The sequence below is a fragment of the Prunus avium genome, chromosome 8 (genome assembly GCF_965620075.1).
Source record: "Prunus avium chromosome 8, drPruAviu1.hap1.1, whole genome shotgun sequence".
Lineage (NCBI taxonomy): Eukaryota > Viridiplantae > Streptophyta > Magnoliopsida > Rosales > Rosaceae > Prunus > Prunus avium.
The window spans coordinates 20,433,230-20,440,570 of NC_142291.1; positions in this window are offsets into that span (position 1 = coordinate 20,433,230).

A 7,341-nucleotide genomic window follows, 5' to 3' on the forward strand; every position below is an offset into this window, starting at 1 on the left:
TGTCCAATTTGGAACACCTATTGATTTCGGATCGAGCCCCAAACTTAGGCAACAACATAATATGGTGGGAGGAGTCATTTGGTGAGGTTTGAGTGAAATCCAATCTATAGAAGTATGCAATACACCAACCATTCCAATTAGGAACGAACCGCCGTTGAACTTGAATTGTCCAATTTACCACACCAATTGATTTCGGATCGATCCCAAAACTTGGGTGACATCATAATATGGTGGGAGGAGTCATTTGGTGAGTTTTGAGTGAAATCCAATCGCTAGAAGTATGGAATACACCAACCACTCCAATTAGGAACGAACTGCCGTTGAACTTGAATTGTCCAATTTGGAACACCTATTGATTTCGGATCGAGCCCCAAACATGGGCAACATCATAATATGGTGGGAGGAGTCATTTGGTGAGGTTTCAGTGAAATCCAATCGGTACAAGTATGCAATATACCAACCACTCCAATTAGGAACGAACTGCCGTTGAACTTGAATTGTCCAATTTCTCACAACTATTGATTTCGGATCGAGCCCAAAACTTGGGCAACATCATAATATGGTGGGAGGAGTCATTTGGTGAGTTTTGAGTGAAATCCAATCGCTAGAAGTATGGAATACACCAACCACTCCAATTAGGAACGAGCTGCCGTTGAACTTGAATTGTCCAATTTGGAACACCTATTGATTTCGGATCGAGCCCAAAACTTGGGCAACATCATAATATGGTGGGAGGAGTCATTTGGTGAGTTTTGAGTGAAATCCAATCGCTAGAAGTATGGAATACACCAACCACTCCAATTAGGAACGAACTGCCGTTGAACTTGAATTGTCTAATTTGGAACACCTATTGATTTCGGATCGAGACCAAAACATGGGCAACATCAAAATATAGTGGGAGGAGTCATGCAGTGAGTTTTGAGTGAAATCCAATCGCTAGAAGTATTTAATACACCAACCACTCCAATTAGGAAAGAACTGCCGTTGAACTGGAATTGTCCAATTTCTCACACCTATTGATTTCGGATCGAGCCCAAAACTTGGGCAACATCATAATATGGTGGGAGGAGTCATTTGGTGAGTTTTGAGTGAAATCCAATCGCTAGAAGTATGGAATACACCAACCACTCCAATTAGGAACGAACTGCCGTTGAACTTGAATTGTCCAATTTGGAACACCTATTGATTTCGGATCGAACCCAAAACTTGGGCAACATCATAATATGGTGGGAGGAGTCATTTGGTGAGTTTTGGGTGAAATCCAATTGCTAGAAGTATGGAATACACCAACCACTCCAATTAGGAACGAACTGCCGTTGAACTTGAATTGTCCAATTTCTCGCACCTATTGATTTCAGATCGAGCCCAAAACTTGGACAACATCATAATATGTTGGGAGAAGCCATTTGGGGAGTTTTGAGTGAAATCCAATCGCTAGAAGTATGGAATACACCAACCACTCCAATTAGGAACGAACTGCCGTTGAACAGGAATTGTCCAATTCCTCACACGTATTGATTTCGGATCGAGCCCAAAACTTGGGCAACATCATAATATGGTGGGAGGAGTCATGCAGTGAGTTTTGAGTGAAATCCAATCGCTAGAAGTATGGAATACACCAACCACTCCAATTAGGAACGAACTGCCGTTGAACTTGAATTATCCAATTTCTCACGCCTATTGATTTCGGATCGAGCCCAATACTTGGGCAACATCATAATATGTTGGGAGGAGTCATTTGGTGAGTTTTGAGTGAAATCCAATCGCTAGAAGTATGGAATACACCAACCACTCCAATTAGGAACGAACTGCCGTTGAACCTGAATTGTCCAATTTGGAACACCTATTGATTTCGTATGGAACCCCAAACTTGTCCAACATCATAATATGATGGGAGGAGTCATTTCGTGAGTTTTGAGTGAAATCCAGTCGCCTGAAGTATGGAATACACCAACCACTCCAATTGGGAACGAACTGCCGTTGAACTTGAATTGTCCAAGTTCTCACACCTATTGATTTTGGATCGAGCCCAAAACTTGGGCAACATCATAATATAGTGGGAGGAGTCATTTCGTGAGTTTTGAGTGAAATCCAATCGCTAGAAGTATGGAATACACAAACCACTCCAATTAGGAACGAACTGCCGTTGAACAGGAATTGTCCAATTCCTCACACCTATTGATTTCGGATCGAGCCCAAAACTTGGGCAACATCATAATATGGTGGGAGGAGTCATGCAGTGAGTTTTGAGTGAAATCCAATCGCTAGAAGTATGGAATACACCAACCACTCCAATTAGGAACGAACTGTCGTTGAACTTGAATTGTCCAATTTCTCACAGCTATTGATTTCGGATCGAGCCCAAAACTTGGGCAACATCATAATATGGTGTGAGGAGTCATTTGGCGAGTTTTGAGTGAAATCCAATCGCTAGAAGTACGGAACACACCAACCACTCCAATTAGGAACGAACTGCCGTTGAACTGGAATTGTCCAATTTCTCACACCTATTGATTTTCTGATCGAGCCCAAAACTTGGGCAACATCATAATATGGTGGGAGGAGTCATTTGGTGAGATTTGAGTGAAATCCAATCCCTAGAAGTACGGAATACACCAACAACTCCAATTAGGAACGAACTGCCATTGTACTTAAATTGTCCAATTTCTCACACCTATTGAGTTCGGATCGAGCCCAAAACTTGGGCAACATCATAATATGGTGGGACTAGTCATTTGGTGAGTTTTGAGTGAAATCCAATCGCTAGAAGTATGGAATACACCAACCACTCCAGTTAGGAACGAACTGCCGTTGAACTTGAATTGTCCAATTTGGAACACCTATTGATTTCGGATTGAGCCCAAAATTTGGGCAACGTCATAATGTGGTGGGAGGAGTCATTTGGTGAGTTTTGAGTGAAATCCAATCGCTAGAAGTATGGAATACACCAACCACTCCAATTAGGAACGAACTGCCGTTGAACTTGAATTGTCCAATTTTTCACACCTATTGATTTCAGAAAGAGCCCAAAACTTGGGCAACATCATAATATGGTGGGAGGAGTCATTTGGTGGGTTTTGAGAGAAATCCAATCGCTAGAAGTATGGAATACGCCAACCACTAAAATTAGGAACGAATTGCCGTTGAACTTGAATTGTCCAATTTGGAACACCTATTGATTTCGGATCGAACCCAAAACTTGGGCAACATCACAATATGGTGGGAGGAGTCATTTGGTGAGTTTTGAGTGAAATCCAATCGTTAGAAGTATGGAATACACCAACCACTCCAATTCGGAACAAACTGCCGTTGAACTTGAATTGTCCAATTTGGAACACCTATTGATTTCGGGTCGAGCCCAAAACTTGGGCAACCTTATAATGTGGTGGGAGATGTCATTTGGGGAGTTTTGAGTGAAATCCAATCGCTAGAAGTATGGAATACACCAACCACTCCAATTAGGAACGAACTGCCGTTGAACTTGAATTGTCCAATTTCTCACACCTATTGATTTCGGATCGAGCCCAAAACTTGGGCAACATCATAATATGGTGGGAGGAGTCATTTGGTGAGTTTTGAGTGAAATCCAATCGCTAGAAGTATGGAATACACCAACCACTCCAATTAGGAACGAACTGCCGTTGAACTTGAATTGTCCAATTTCTCACACCGATTGATTTCGGATGGAACCCCAAACTTGTGCAACATCATAATATGGTGGGAGGAGTCATTTGGTGAGTTTTGAGTGAAATCCAATCGCTAGAAGTATGGAATACACCAACAACTTCAATCAGGAACGAACTGCCGTCGAACTTAAATTGTCCAATTTGGAACACCTATTGAGTTCGGATCGAGCCCAAAACTCGGGCAACATCATAATCTGGTGGGAGGAGTCATTTGGTGAGTTTTGAGTGAAATCCAATCGCTAGAAGTGTGGAATACACCAGCCACTCCAATTAGGATCGAACTGCCGTTGAACTTGAATTGTCCAATTTCTCACACCTATTGATTTCGGATGGAACCCCAAACTTGTGCAACATCATAATATGGTGGGAGGAGTCATTTGGTGAGTTTTGAGTGAAATCCAATCGCTAGAAGTATGGAATACACCAACCACTCCAACAAGGAACGAACTGCCGTTGAACTTGAATTGTCCAATTTGGTACACCTATTGATTTCGGATCGAGACCAAAACTTGGGCAACATCACAATATGGTGGGGGGAGTCATTTAGTGAGTTTTGAGTGACATCCATTCGCTAGAAGTATGGAATACACCAACCACTCCAATTAGGAACGAACTGCCGTTGAACTTGAATAGTCCAATTTCGCACACCTATTCATTTCGGATCGAGCCAAAAACTTGGGCAACTTCATAATATGGTGGGAGGAGTCATTTGGTGAGTTTTGAGTGAAATCCAATCGCTAGAAGTATGGAATACACCAACCACTCCAATTAGGAACGAACTGCTGTTGAACTTGAATTGTCCAATTTCTCACAACTATTGATTTCGTAAGGAACCCTAAACTTGTGCAACATCATAATATGATGGGAGGAGTCATTTGGTGAGTTTTGAGTGAAATCCAATCGCTAGAAGTACGGAATACACCAACCACTCCAGTTAGTTACGAAATGTCGTTGAACTTAAATTGTCCAATTTCTCACACCTATTGAGTTCGGATCGAGCCCAAAACTTGGGCAACATCATAATATGGCGGGAGGAGTCATTTGGTGAGTTTTGAGTGAAATCCAATCGCTAGAAGTATGGAATACACCAACCACTCCAATTAGGAACGAACTGCCGTCGAACTTGAATTGTCCAATTTGGAACACCTATTGATTTCGGATCGATCCCAAAACTTGGGCAACATGATAATATGGTGGGAGGAGTCATTTGTGAGTTTTGAGTGAAATCCAATCGCTTGAAGTGTGGAATACACCAACCACTCCAATTAGGAACGAACTGCCGTTGAACTTGAATTGTCCAATTTCTCACACCTATTGATTTCGGATTGAGCCCCAAACTTGGGCAACATCATAATATGGTGGGAGGAGTCATTTGGTGAGTTTTGAGTGAAAACCAATCGCTAGAAGTGTGGAATACACGAACCACTCCCATTAGGAACGAACTGCCGTTGAACTTGAATTCTCCAATTTCTCACACCTATTGATTTCGGATCGATCCAAAAACTTGGGCAACATCATAATATGGTGGAAGGCGTCATTTGGTGAGTTTTGAATGAAATCCAATCGCTAGAAGTATGGAATACACCAACCACTCCCATTAGGAACGAACTGCCGTTGAACTTGAATTGTCCAATTTCTCACACCTCTTGATTTCGGATCGAACCCCAAACTTGTGCAACACCATATTATGGTGGGAGGAGTCATTTGGTGAGTTTTGAGTGAAATCCAATCGCTAGAAGTACGGAATACACCAACCACTCCAATTAGGAACGAACTGCCGTTGAACTTGAATTGTCCAATTTCTCACACCTATTGATTTCGGATCGAGCCCAAAACTTGGGCAACATCATAATATGGTGGGAGGAGTCATTTGGTGAGTTTTGAGTGAAATCCAATCGCTAGAAGTATGGAATACACCAACCACTCCAATTAGGAACGAACTGCCGTTGAACTTGAATTGTCCAATTTGGAACACCTATTGATTTCGGATCGAGCCGAAAACTTGGGCAACATCATAATATGGTGGGAGGAGTCATTTGGTGAGTTTTGAGTGACATCCAATCTCTAGAAGTATGGAATACACCAACCACTCCAATTAGGAACGAACGGCCGTTGAACTTGAATTGTCCAATTTCTCACACCTATTGATTTCGGATCGACCCCAGAACTTGGGCAACATCATAATATGGTGGGAGGAGTCATTTGGTGAGTTTTGAGTGAAATCCAATCTCTAGAAGTATGGAATACACCAACCACTCCAATTAGGAACGAACTACCGTTGAACATGAATTGTCCAATTTCTCCCACCTATTGATTTCGAATCGAGCCCAAAACTTGGGCAACATCGTAATATAGTGGGAGGAGTCATTTGGTGAGTTTTGAGTGAAATCCAATCGCTAGAAGTATGGAATACACCAACCACTCCAATTAGGAACGAACTGCCGTTGAACTTGAATTGTCCAATTTCTCACACCTATTGATTTCGGATCGAGCCCAAAACTTGGGCAACATCATAATATGGTGGGAGGAGTCATTTGGTGAGTTTTGAGTGAAATCCAATCGCTAGAAGTATGGAATACACCAACCACTCCAATTAGGAACGAACTGCCGTTGAACTTGAATTGTCCAATTTCTCACACCGATTGATTTCGGATGGAACCCCAAACTTGTGCAACATCATAATATGGTGGGAGGAGTCATTTGGTGAGTTTTGAGTGAAATCCAATCGCTAGAAGTATGGAATACACCAACAACTTCAATCAGGAACGAACTGCCGTCGAACTTAAATTGTCCAATTTGGAACACCTATCGAGTTCGGATCGAGCCCAAAACTTGGGCAACATCATAATCTGGTGGGAGGAGTCATTTGGTGAGTTTTGAGTGAAATCCAATCGCTAGAAGTGTGGAATACACCAGCCACTCCAATTAGGATCGAACTGCCGTTGAACTTGAATTGTCCAATTTCTCACACCTATTGATTTCGGATGGAACCCCAAACTTGTGCAACATCATAATATGGTGGGAGGAGTCATTTGGTGAGTTTTGAGTGAAATCCAATCGCTAGAAGTATGGAATACACCAACCACTCCAACAAGGAACGAACTGCCGTTGAACTTGAATTGTCCAATTTGGTACACCTATTGATTTCGGATCGAGACCAAAACTTGGGCAACATCACAATATGGTGGGGGGAGTCATTTAGTGAGTTTTGAGTGACATCCATTCGCTAGAAGTATGGAATACACCAACCACTCCAATTAGGAACGAACTGCCGTTGAACTTGAATAGTCCAATTTCGCACACCTATTCATTTCGGATCGAGCCAAAAACTTGGGCAACTTCATAATATGGTGGGAGGAGTCATTTGGTGAGTTTTGAGTGAAATCCAATCGCTAGAAGTATGGAATACACCAACCACTCCAATTAGGAACGAACTGCTGTTGAACTTGAATTGTCCAATTTCTCACACCTATTGATTTCGTAAGGAACCCTAAACTTGTGCAACATCATAATATGATGGGAGGAGTCATTTGGTGAGTTTTGAGTGAAATCCAATCGCTAGAAGTACGGAATACACCAACCACTCCAGTTAGTTACGAAATGTCGTTGAACTTAAATTGTCCAATTTCTCACACCTATTGAGTTCGGATCGAGC